We start from the raw sequence: 13,194 nt of genomic DNA, 5'->3' as shown, positions 1-13,194 counted from the left end.
GAAGTAGAAGCCGAGAAAGATGGATAAACTCTCTCCACTACCTCAAAAGCAGAATGCCTCAGACAGAAAGAGACAGACATTTCTGAGAAGACATGCTTCTGAACCGTCGGTTCCTTCCAACCTGATGGTAAACCACTAGAGGCAGGGGTTGGAGCTGAGCTGTCTAGCACAGAGGCTCCGAGAGGCAGACACATCTCAGACATCCTCAGACTCGAATCCAATAACCTAGATCTGGCACCAACACTACAGCTCTGAGAGTCATCCGGCTCTGACATGCTTGGAGTCGGTACCAATGTGGAAGATACAATGATCTTCGGATCTCAAACAGATGGATGCAGGATCCTTGGATCCAACTGCCCTGAAACCACAGGTCAGATCAGAAAAGGAGACAAAATAGGCAGGGTAGTACTCATGAAGGTCTCCAGACCCAATGGGGTAAGAGCTGGAAGAATCCCCATTTGAATTTGCATCAAGAGAAATTTCATCATCCTGTCCACATCTGCTTCAGTCAGACTTTCAGAAAGAACGAGAAGCAGCAGCTAACAAAAAAAAACCCTAGAGTGATGACGCATTTTCAGAAAAGGAGATGAGAGATGAGAGGACACCACATCCAAGCTTGGAGGAGATTTAACCCGTGCTGACCTATACATCGGTTTCTTTGGATCCGAGGGGGTCAGATCCAAATTTTGTTTATGGATCCGAAGTGGCTGGACCGGGAGATTTTGCCTTTGGATCCGAGCAGATCAGTCAAAGGTTTTGAAATTTTAAGAGCTGCTTCCGAACCTATAGCAGAGGAACTTCCAGGGTCCAGGTTATGCTTTTAGCCTCTTTTGTGTCATGCCTTTTAGGGATTTGAGCCCCAGACGCAGTACCACAGGATTTTGAAGGAAGATGCGCAGAAAAATTTTAGTAAGAAAGAGATAAAAAAATAAAGAAATTCCTACTTTTACTCACAAAAAAAAAACTGCTTGAGAGCTAAAAGTGACTACGTCCGTATCTGAAGGTGACAAATGAGATCTGAGTTACAGTAGGGAACTAGTGCATTATGGGGTAAGGGAGGAGCTCGGGGGTTTTCAGGTTTCATGAGCTGGAAAAAGTGTCAGAGTCAGACCCGAGGGTTGGATCTGAACCCATTTGTTGAAGAATGAATGAAAGTGACATCACACACTAATTTGCAAACATGAACAGAAGGTAAGGCCTCACTCACCTATAAATGGGAACCTAATGACCCTTTTCAGAATTCTGCAGTGAAGTTCTTGGGTAGGGCAGGAGACAATCTGCAGAATTTACCTGGATGAGTTCTCAGTACAGTGACATTCTCATAGAAAATTAGAGCCAAGGGCTAGCAATAGTCTACCATGGGGAATTAGGACACCAGCCTCAAAGCATGTAATCAGAGCAGGGGGAACTAGAAATTTTAAAGAAAAGGTGTGGCTGTTTATTAAGTAGAGAAGTGTAAGTGAAAGGTGGACAAAACAGTAATGTTCCTTTGAATAAAGGGAACAAGTAGAATTAGAGAACTGGAAAATGATGCAAAATAGTGAACAATAGTGTTTACTACTGGACAGTGTACAATGCAACTCACAGCACACTGGAACACGTAGAAGACATTCTGCCTATACAGCAGACACAATCGGTATAGTCAAACACCCAATGCACAATTCTGCCATTTACTTTTCAGTGAATATACCACGGCAGACAGCTTTTGCTGAGATAAGGGTTTGAATCATTGTGACAGGATCTGTTTCAGGTTCTGTGGTGCTAGCCTGCTGCACCTACCGTTGTTACAGAACCTAACTGCCTAAATGACACTCCCACTATGATCTACAAGGAAGCATCCTTTGGTTTAAAAAAACACAAAAGCTCAACATAATGCAAATTTCTGGTTATTCACTGAAGTTCTTGGCTCCACATCACCATAATCATTCCCTCAAATCCTAAAATAAGGGGCTCCTGCAACATCCAGAATGACACCTAAAATTGACAGGCGATTTCAACTTCCTGATTATAAACCCAGTCTATTTCTAGTAACCAGAAGGAGCTTTCTTACCAGACAGTAACAAAAGGAATCAGGAAAGGTTTGCTTTTAAATATGCTTCTCTTGAAGTGGACCGGTCTTTTACAACAACCATACTATGGAACACAGCTACTGGCTTTACATGCGGGAAGTCCTCCACTCAACGAACAGACGTCAATCCAGTATTATACAACAGTTTTTAGCTACTGCAAGTAGACTTGAAATGCCCCAGAAGGAACACCAGAACTAAGGAACAAGAAGCCATCCAAGGAAGGAAGAGGATGCAGGGGGAAGATGGGAGGGATAGAATACTGCAACATAGAAGAGAATGACATTTATGATCATGGTAAAATTTTACACACCTGTTCTATGTCCTTCTATTCAATGTTGCAGTATTCTTTACATGTGGGAGAATACCAAAGTTTACTTGGAACCCTGGGAGCAGGAAGGAGCAGAGGAACTTTGCACTGAAGAATTTTCAACAACACCATGGAGAATGGCTCTAGCAAACACTGCTCTTGATCTAGAAATGGTGTCCAACTTATAATGCTTGGTGAAAGTGTGCACATAAGACCATGTAGCAGCCTCAAGAACAGAATCAGTATCCAAGCCTTTAAAGAATTCCCCTGAGGAAGCCACAGATCTAGTAGAATGAGCTCTGACAGGTGCAGCAAGAGATTTACCATGAAAAACATAGCAGAACACAATAGCCTTAGCGATCCAAGAAGAAACTGTCTGTTTAGAGGCAGGCAAACCCAGAGCCCTCGGATGGAAAGAAGCAAAGCTGATCAGATTTCCTGACAGCCTTAATCTTATCTAAGTAAAGCCTAAGTTGTCTGTGTACATCCAAGGTATTCAAGATCCTTTCACTGGAGGACTGAGGAGAAGGAAGAAGGGGGGCAACTGAACAGATTAAGAGACACCTCATTCACCACCTTAGCCATAAAAGAAGGATTGGTACACAACGAAACCCTGTCCTTCTGTAAAACCAAGAAAGGTGGGAAGCCATCAAATCTCCGAAACCCTCCTGGCAGATGTCAGGGCTAACAGATGCACCATTTTTCATGTACAGAACTTTAAAGAAGTTGAGGGTGCAATCTCAAAAGGAGCCACAGTAAGCTTCGTTAAGACATAGTTCAAATCCCAAGGCTGTGTAACTGTTTTACTGGGAGGTTTAATATGTAGAACGCCTTTAAGGAAAAGTTTTACTCCAACCTGGAAGCTAAAGGTGGAGATAATGGCAGACATGCAGAAATAGCAGACAACTGGACTTTCACTGATGAGTATGACAAGCCACTATTAAGTAATTCACACAAGTAGGAAAGCACTACTGAATATCCACTGAAAATCGATCCAGATTTTTAGAAAGACACCAGACAGAGAAAACCTCTTCTATTTAGATACGTAAGATTTTCTAGTATCTGGTTTCCTGGCCTCTGGCAGAGCCCTAAACACATCCAGTGAGAAAAAGGTGCCTGAAAGAAATCAAAAGTTGACTGCCCGCAGAGTCTGTTGTAAGGCTGACAAATGTGGATGAAGCAGAGATCCCTTGTTTTGGGTGAGCAGGTTCACTCTGTGAGGTAACTTGTGAGTTTGCCTTTGGCTAAATGCAGAAGAGGGAGCCAATATGGCCAAAAGGGAGTTACCAGCAAGATTTTTGGTTTGTCTTGTTGATTTTTCAACAGAACCTTCTGAATGAGAGGGAAGGGGGGAATGCATAAAGAAACATCCATTTCCATGAGAAAGATAGGGTGTCCATCTTCCAATCTAGAAAGTGTGGGGGTCTGGCACAGAATAAAAGTTGTTGTCTGTTCAGAAGGGAGACAAATAGATCCAGAAAGTACAGTTGTGTACCTACCATAAATGTAGATGTTCGAGTGTATTCACTGTTGCAGTCATTACACTTGGGTTATCCTGCTGGCAGGCAGGCGACCCGCAGTCAGCCCGAGTTCCAAAGTCTTGGTCCGGCGTTGGTTGCTGTCACCTCTTACCTGACGTCAGTGTGCCAAGAGTATAAAAGCTGCAACCGACGCCATTTTATTCAGTTTTTCTTGCCCCAGATGTCAGGTGCCCCTAGACAGGAAGGCTGGAATGATAAAAATATGCCAAAAAAACATGCATATGTTACTATAAACATTTCCTTCATCTGCAAGCAAATACACCACATAGGTAGTATAGAGATGAGAAGTACAGAAAAGTCCCAGCAATGAAAAAAGAAAGGGGGATGGTGGGTGGGTAACCTGGACTGCAACAGTGAATACATTCGAACATATACATTTATGGTAGGTACACAACTGTACTATGTTCATCGTGTTTCACTGTTGCAGTCATTACACTTGGGTAGAATCCCAAAGCTGAAGTTGGGTGGCTGGGTCTAAATTGGATTTGGAGAGGCTAACAAGCCCCGCAGAACTGCAGTGGCAAAGCCTGCTCTGGATTTAGAGTAGAGGTAAGTGGTAGTGCTTGGTGAAAGTGTGCACTGAACTCCAGGTTGCAGCTTCTAAAATGTCTTTGGTTGGTACTCCTCTGAGGAAGGCTGCTGCTCTGGTAGAATGAGGCCTAATGCCCTTAGGCACAGATTTGCCATGTTGTGCATAACAGAAGCGGATGCAGTGTCCTATCCATTTTGAGATTGTCTGCTTTGTAAAAGGCTTCCCTTGTGAATCTGCAGCATATGCTACAAACAGTTGCTCAGTTTTTCTGAAAGCTTTTGTTTTGTCCAAGTAGAAACGTAGCTGTCTGTGAATATCCAAAGCGTGCAGATGTCGCTCCCCTTTATTCTGGGGATTTGGGTAAAAAGTAGGCAAATGAATAGTTTGGTTTAAGGCCACATTGGAGACCACTTTTGGCATGAATGTTGGGTTTGTCCTAAGAGAAACCCTGTCCTGATGAAAAACGAGGAAAGGTTCCACAGCCATTAATGCCTGTAACTCTGAGACTCTTCTTGCTGAAGTTATTGCTAGGAGCAGAGCAGTTTTCCACGACAAGAATCTTAGATCAGCTGTGCTGGCTGGTTCAAAAGGAGGCAGTGTTAGTTTTTCTAAAACAAAATTGAGGTCCCAAGTAGGTACTGGTGTTCTTCTTGGGGGCCTTATATTTTTTGCCCCTCTGAGGTACTGTCGTAGTAGTGGATGTGAAAAAATTGGAGGTTCCGTATTGTAATGAGCTGAAATGGCAGAGGCATGGATTTTAATAGATGAAAAAGATAAGCCTTTGTCCAGCATCTCAGTTAGGTATTGTAAAATCTGAGGTATATTAGGGACTAGTAGTTCGAGCCCTTGTGCCTGGTTCCAAGCACAGAATCTCTTCCATTTTTCTGCATAAGATTTCCTAGTGCTGGGCCTCCTGGCTTCTAAAATGACATCCATAACAGCTTTAGAGAAAGGTGCAGTCTGAGTGGCTACATTATCTGCCATGCTGCCAGGTTTAAGGTTCCGAGTTGACTGTGCAGAATCTGATTGTTTTGTTGTGTCAGAAGAGGAGGAATTTGAGGTAGAAGCCAAGCTGAGCCTTGAGACAAATTCTTTAGGAATGGGTATCGATGCTGGCGTGGCCAGTCTGGTGCAATCAGGATCATTTTTGGCCTTTCTTGTCTGACTTTTAGTAGCACCTTGGTGAGAAGAGGCATTGGAGGGAAGGCGTAGACTGTCAGGCCTTTCCAGCTGAATGACAGAGCATCCACTTTCCATGCTTGAGAGTGATAAGTTCTTGTACAAAATTTCTGTATTTGGTAATTGTGAGGGGAGGCAAAAAGATCTATGTCTGGGCATCCCCATTTCCTCGTTATCATGCTGAACACTTGTGGATTTAGCTTCCATTCATGAGGATCCATGAGATTTCTGCTTAGTTCGTCTGCCAGTGTATTTTTTGTTCCTGGTAGAAATTGTGCCTGCAGATGTAGTTGATAGGTCAGTGCTGTGTTCCACAAAGTCATGGCTTGTCTGCATAGGGGGTAGGATTGTGTGCCCCCTTGCTTGTTTATGTACCACATAACTGCGGTGTTGTCCGTCTTTATTAACAGTTGCCCTGGATGCATTAGGTCCTTGAAAGCCGTCAGGGCATTCTATACAGCTAGCATCTCTTTTTGACTGATGTGAAGATGCATTTGTTCCTTGGGCCACGTGCCCTGAATACATTTTCCTGCCATATGTGCCCCCCAGGCATAATCCGATGCAGCCGCTGTTATTGTCTGCCTGGTTGTGGGCAAGGTGAAAGGCTGTCCCTTGTTGTGGTGACAGGCCTGGGACCACCATCGAAACTCCTGTTGTAGGCATGGAATTAAAGTTATGATCATCTCCAGGCTGTGACAATGCTGAGTCCAAACACTTTTTAGATACCATTGTAGTTTCCTCATATGTAGTTTTGCATATGGAATTAGTAGAATGCAGGATGCCATGAAGCCCAGGGCCTGCAGAATTTTTCTTGCAGGGAGCTGGGTTTTTGTTGCCATCATTTGAAATTAATGAGTCAGTTGCCTTTGTTTGTCTGTTGTGAGATAAGCCATCTGGGCAGTTGAATTTAAGCTTGCACCCAGGAATATTATCTCTTGAGAGGGCACTAGTTTTGATTTCTTTTCGTTTACTGTGTACTCTAGGCAAATTAGTAATCTTTTTACAAACGCCAGATGCTTTAGAATAATGTCCTTGCTCTCTGCTTGAATAAGGCAGTCGTCCAAGTAGGGATATATTTGAATTCCTTTTTGTCTGCAAAATGCAATTACTGGTGCCAGGCATTTTGTGAAGACCCTGGGTGCAGTAGATAAGCCAAAGGGCAGTGCAGAGAATTGGCAATGCATTGATCCTGATATGAATCTGAGGTATCTTCTGCAAGACTGTCTGATTAGGACATGCAGGTATGCCTCCTTGAGATCCAAAGTAACTAGCCAAGCCTTCATGCCCAGCATGGGCAGACGTTGCTGCAGTGTTAACATTTTGAATTTTGGAACATCCAGGAAAGTATTTAGGAGTGACATGTCCAGTATTGGTATCCAGGCTTTGTCCTTTCTGGGTACCAAGAAAAGTCTTGAGCAAAATCCTTGTCCCTGTTCTTGCTGTAGAACTTTGTGAATAGCTCCCATGTCCATAAGAGCAGCAATCTGTTTTTGTGCCTCTGCACATTGGTTTTGTGGCAGATCTGGCATACCTTTTAGTTTTGGAAGCATGTGGAAGTGGAACCTGTAACCCTGAGAAACAATATTCAGTACCCATTGGTCCTGGGTGATCATGTGCCAGTTTTTTGAGAAAAGTGCTGGCTTTCCCCATAGGGGTGCTGTCAAAAGTTAAGTGCTTGGCATTTGCAGAGGGAAGTCATTGGGACTGTTTCCTATAAAGTTGTGATTTGTCTTACCCTCCTTTGGGGGCTAAAGCACCCCATTGTTTAGGTCTGTAGGAGCCTTGGGGCTGAGATCTGCCTCTTGGTCGCCTGTATCTGCCTCTTTGTGGCCTGACACTGGAAAGGACCAATTTTTTGAAGGCCAGTTTCTGCTAAATCTAGGTGGTTGAACCTGTAAGAAATCTTTCACTGTCTGCATTGACTTTGCTTTATCCTCCATTTTCTTTAACACCTCTTCTGCCTTAACACCAAGCAAAGTATCATGCTGTAATGGAACATCCAATAATTTTACTTTAACATGATCAGGTAAACTTTGTTCTTTCAACCAAGCATGCCTTCGAATAACAGAGCCTGCAACTGCGGCTTTACAAGAAGCCTCTAATGAATCAAAATCACATTGCAGGGTATGCTTTCCCACTTGTTCAATTGCATGCAATAAATCCTGCATTTCCTTACTGTCAGGACTTTCTGTATTTGCAACCATTTTCTGTTTTAACAATGACATGAGGTAATGTTGGTATCTAAGCATATGAAACTGACAGTTTAAAGCTCTTACAGCTAAAGTAGCAGAAGTGTAAACTTTTTTCCCCCATCTGTCCAGAGCTCTGGAATCCCTATCCGAGGGGACAGAATTTTTAGCAGTGGAAGTCTTAACCCCCTTAGGACCCTGAGAAACTGTTTCTGGGTCTGCAGCGGGGTTTTTGTAAAGAAATTTATGAGAGTCAGGGACTCTGTAGCACCTGTCTGGCTTGACTGGTGCAGGGGGTAAAGAATCAGGAGATGGACTGGATTCAGAAAGAACATCATCAACAATATCAAACACAGGGGGGATAGCCAGGGGCCTGTGCTGAGGCAATAAAAGGAAGTCTCTGAGCCTTTTCTTGGATTCTGAATAATCCTGGCTCTCCCAATGGAAATGCTCCCTCATGGTGTGCAGGGTTTCCCCAAAAGAATAATCCTCAGGCGGAGAGGCAGTAGGTATGGACTCGTCTGCATCAGAGTCCTCATAGGGAGGGAGAGAATATCCCTGATCAGAAGAGGAATCAGAGGAAATGGAAACCTGGTCAGAGGAATCATAATCAGTGTCTTGCCTAGGCCTTTTATCAGGAGGGGGATGGGAACCCCTGATTAAAGTAATTAGTTCTTCGGCCATTTTAAGCATTTGTTTTTTTGGCATGGATGACTGTTCTGGAGAATGCTGTACTTGTTTCCTTGTCTTTAATGGAGTTTTTGACTTTGCCTTTGCTGCTGTAGTGGGCTTAACTGTAAGCTGTGAAGGTCTCAAAACACCCTCAGAAGCAGATACCTGCTCAGCGGCTCCTGACCCATCTGAGGGTACAGTTTCCGTAGGCCCAACACCTTGAGTTTCCACAGGCCTCGGTGTCTCCACGTGGCTGTTGGTTGTGGCCTGTGGCTCTGAGGCAGCGGGTGTCAGGGGCTGCGAAAGCACCTCACTGAGAACCGGCGAACCGGAGATTGGCCTAGAAGAGGCTTCATCGGTTTTGGACCTCAGATGCCCTGACTGCAGGTTGCCTGCCTGCCAGCAAGATAACCCAAGTGTAATGACTGTAACAGTGAAACACGATGAACATCAGGGGTACCACACCAGTGGACCAAGTCCAGAAACACATCCCTGTGAAGCATGCATTCGTGGGATTGAGACATGGACCTGCATAAGGTGTCTGCCAAAAATAGAAGTTATGTTCTTACCATAACGTTCCATGTTAGTTGTCTTCTTCTCGCCTTCTTCTTGCTGGATGGGTTCGGAGCCGACCTCGGCCCGACTGCCACTCTAAAAGCTCGAGAGTTGGTTCCACCGGCTCGAGGCTCCCCTTATATCCCACAATGCTAGGCGAGAGTTACCTCAGATCTCGTTTGTAAGCTAACCCCAGCTTATAATATTAACAGAATAACTGTAAAACAGAATCCACCTCTAACAACAGGAAGAAAGAAGGATGACCTATATCCTGAACCAGGAAATATGCATAATAGCATATGTCTAAGAAAGAGGTGGTAGAAAGAGAGGTCACAATCAGAACTCCTCTAGGTCTGTCCAGGCCAGGGGAAGGAGGGTGGGGAAGAAGAAGCGAGAAGAAGACAACTAACATGGAACGTTATGGTAAGAACATAACTTCTATATGTTAAGTTGTCTATCTCGCCTTCATTCTTGCTGGATGGGACCGCGTCCCTAGCACCTTGTCCCGGTGGCCTAACGGAACAGACTCCTGAGAACAGTGGAACCAAAGTTAGCTCTATGCCTAGAAGCTAAATCCAACTTATAATGAGAAATGAAAGTGTGAGGAGTAGCCCAAGTAGCCGCTGCACAAATGGTGTCGATAGGCAGTCTGTCTTGGAAGGCTAAAGAAGTAGCCAAAGCTCTGGTGGAATGAGCCTTAGGTTTATCAGGCAGCTTTTGATGTCTAATTTCATATACAAGGGAAATCAAAGATGTTAGCCATCTGGATAATGATACCTTTGAAACTGAAAGTCCCTTTCTGCTCTCCGCATAGGAGACAAACAGCTGATCAGATTTTCTGAACTGTTTAGTTCTATCCAAGTAGTACGTCAATTGACGGTGAACATCCAGGCAGTGTAATTTTTGTTCAGACCTATTGGAATATTCTGGAAAAAAGACCGGTAGATCAATGCTTTGATTCAGATTTGACGCCGAGACCACTTTAGGCAAAAAGGACGGGTTAGTTCGTAAGGATACTCTGTCCTTATGAAACAAAAGATAAGGAGGACGACAGCTGAGTGCTTGAAGCTCTGAAACTCTTCTGGCTGATGTAATAGCTACCAGAAAAAGAGTTTTCCATGATAATAATTTTAAAGAACAGGAGACTGCAGGTTCGAAAGGGGGCAGAATCAAAGAAGCAAGAACTAAATTTAGGTCCCAAGGAGAAGGAGGATTTCTTATAGGAGGTCTGAGAAGAAAACTCCTTTCAAAAAAGCTTTGCAGAGCTTGTGGGACATTAGGGCAGATTCAGAAATACCCACATGAAAGTTAGAAATAGCTGCCAATTGAACTTTAAGTGTAGAGGGAGATGAACCTGCATGGAAGAGTTCAGCTAGAAAATCGAGGACTAGTTGGATGGAAGCAGTGAAAGGATCTATGTCCTTTCCTTGAGCCCAATATGTGAAGCGTTTCCACTTACTCAAATAAATCTTTCGAGTGGAAGATTTATGGGAAGCTAACAAAATATCTCTAACAGAGTGAGATAATTGAGGAAGCCTGGCTAAGGTTGGAACTGGAGGAACCAAGCAGTGAGGTTCAGAGAGGGAGGGAGCGATGAAACTGACCCGACTGATGGATCAAAAGATCTGGAACTAGGTCCAGATTCCACGGTCGCTCAAGAGAAACGATGTAGAAAGGGGAACCACACTTGTCGAGGCCATTAAGGAGCAATGAGGATCAATGAGGCCTTCTGAGCGATAGCTTTCTGTATTACTTGAGAGATCAGTGGGAAAGGAGGAAATGCATACAGAAGTCCCGTCGGCCAAACTTGGACTAGAGCGTCTCTGCTGGGTTGGCCTGGTAAAGGGAATAGAGTGAAATATTCTCTGCACTTGCTGTTTTGGGGAGTAGCAAAAAGATCGCAGCAAGGCTGACCCCACTTGAGAAAAATTTCTCTGACTACAGAGTCTTTCAGAGACCACTCGTGAGGCATGAGTATAGCTCTGCTCAACTTGTCCGCAATTTGATTGGACTTCCCGGGGATGTGCGTTGCTATCAGAAACCGCTGAGAAGAAATCGCCCATTGCCACAGTCTGAGTGCTTCTCGACACAGGGGGTATGATCTGGTTCCGCCTTGTTTGTTGATGTACCACACTACAGACATATTGTCTGTCTGGATTGCAATCGTTCCCAAGGGAGAGAGTCTTGAAGGGCTTGCAACGCTAAAAGCACTGCTCTCATCTCCAGAACATTTATGTGCAAGTGGCATTCGTTTGGTTGCCATGTGCCCTGGACCGTCCTGCCCTGATAATGCCCCCCCCACCCAATCAGGGAGGCATCCGTTGTCAGAGTAGCAACCGGAGGAGGTGGAACAAAGGGTCTTCCCGACAAGAGCTGAGGAGAAGACATCCACCACATGAGATGCTTTTGCACGCTTGCGTGATCATAATGGTGTGAGACATTGGAAGTTCCTGGTATGACCATTGAGTAAAGAGCATCCATTGAAGGATCCGCATGTGGTATCTGGCTAATGGAAGCAGAGGTATGGCGCTGCCATAATTCCCAACACCTTTAGAACTAACCTGGCTTTGATTCTGTTGTTGTTGAAAAGGAGTGATACCAATTTGTGAATGTCTGTTATTCTCTGATGTGTTAGTCTTGCAGACATGTTTATTGTATCTAGATTTGCGCCTATGTAGGTAATAGTACGACAAGGCGACAAAACAGACTTTTCGCAATTTATTGAAATACCCAGCTTTTGACAAACGCGAAAAGTGTAATCTCTGCCCATCAGAAGGAGATGCTTGGTGGGAGCTGTGAGGAGCCAGTCGTCCAAATATGGAAACACCTGGAATCCTTGTCGTCTCACGTGAGAAGCTACCACTGCCATGCATTTGGTAAACACCCGGCGGGCAGTGGTGAGACCAAAGGGCAGGGCCCTGAACTGAAAATGACTGGTTCCCAGCCTGAAGCGGAGGAATCTTCTGGAGCGTCTGTTCATCTTTATGTGATAGTACGCATCCCGAAGGTCTATAGAGCACATCCAGTTTCCTTTGCCCAAAAGGGGAAGGATGGATTGCAGCGTGACCATCCGAAATTTTTTTTTCTTGACTGATTTGTTCAAGACACTGAGATCCAAAATTGGTCTCCAGTCCCTGTTTTCTTTGGAACTAAAAGAACCTTGAGTAGATTCCGGATCCTTGCTGGTCTGCTGGAACTGGCTGAATTGCTCTTTTGCAAGCAGTTTTGAAATCTCCAAAACTGCTAGATCCCTTTGGGTGGAACATCTGGAAGGGATTTTTGACTGATTTGGAAGCGAAGAAAGGGGATAGAATAGCCTTCGAAATGATGGACTGTACCCATTTGTCTTGAGTCAGGGATAGCCAGGCTTCTGGGTACAGTGACAATCTTCCCCGACTGCCTCCGAAGATGGGCAGTCGGGAAACACCTCAGGGATGCTGAAAGGGCTTGTCAGGAAAGACTTCCCGATTGCCCTGGTTCTGCGGACCCCCTGCCCCTAGGCGGCGTCTACCATTGTTATTCCCGCCTCTGCCTCTGGCGGAACGACTCTGTCGTCAGGCGAAGTCCCTTGAGATTGTTTACGGAACCACATCTTTCCACCTTTCTGGCCTTTGGGGTAAGGCCTGGAAGGAGTAGAAAACGGACTCCGGCAGAAAGGGTCTTGCCATCAGTCTCGCACCTAGTCAAGGTTTCTTTCACTTGAGGACCAAAGAGGGATGATCCATCAAGCGGGAGTTCGTGAAAGACGCCTTGAAGGGTCCGCAAATTGCATAGCCGCATCCAGGCATGCCTACGTAAGGCCACACCTGTCCCTGCGGCTCTGCTCGCTCCATCAGCCACGTAAGAAAGAAGGCGCATGGAGGAGTTGGTTATGGAATTAAGGGTAGCCAGCTGCGTGTTCATCTTATCTTGGAAACCTGCAGCTGTAGGGTCCTTTAACATTTCACTCGCTTCCTTGATCAAGTCCCTTTGAAGGCAGGTAAAATGGCACAGGTAGTTCAGTGAACGCATGGTAAATGTCGCTGACGAGAACATCCGCTTCCGCACCTATCCATGGACCTAGATTCCTTGTTAGGTGGATGGACAGGTACTGAAGGATCAGCTAGCGCCTTCTTAGTGGCAGCAGCTACCACCATAGCATCCACAGAAA

At 44.9% G+C, this 13,194-nt stretch overlaps 1 protein-coding gene across 1 annotated transcript in view; it reads right to left on the bottom strand.

The window, feature by feature from the left end:
* DCTN2 (dynactin subunit 2) overlaps nt 1–13,194 on the bottom strand; it is a 767,074-nt gene that overhangs the window by 371,603 nt on the left and 382,277 nt on the right. The window lies entirely within an intron of this gene.

Source organism: Protopterus annectens, chromosome 9.part0, assembly GCF_019279795.1.
Source record: "Protopterus annectens isolate FY-2018-M chromosome 9.part0, PAN1.0, whole genome shotgun sequence".
Taxonomy (NCBI): Eukaryota; Metazoa; Chordata; order Ceratodontiformes; family Protopteridae; genus Protopterus; species Protopterus annectens.
The sequence above is the reverse complement of the archived record's forward strand: the minus strand, read 5'-3'. Positions and strand labels throughout refer to the sequence as shown.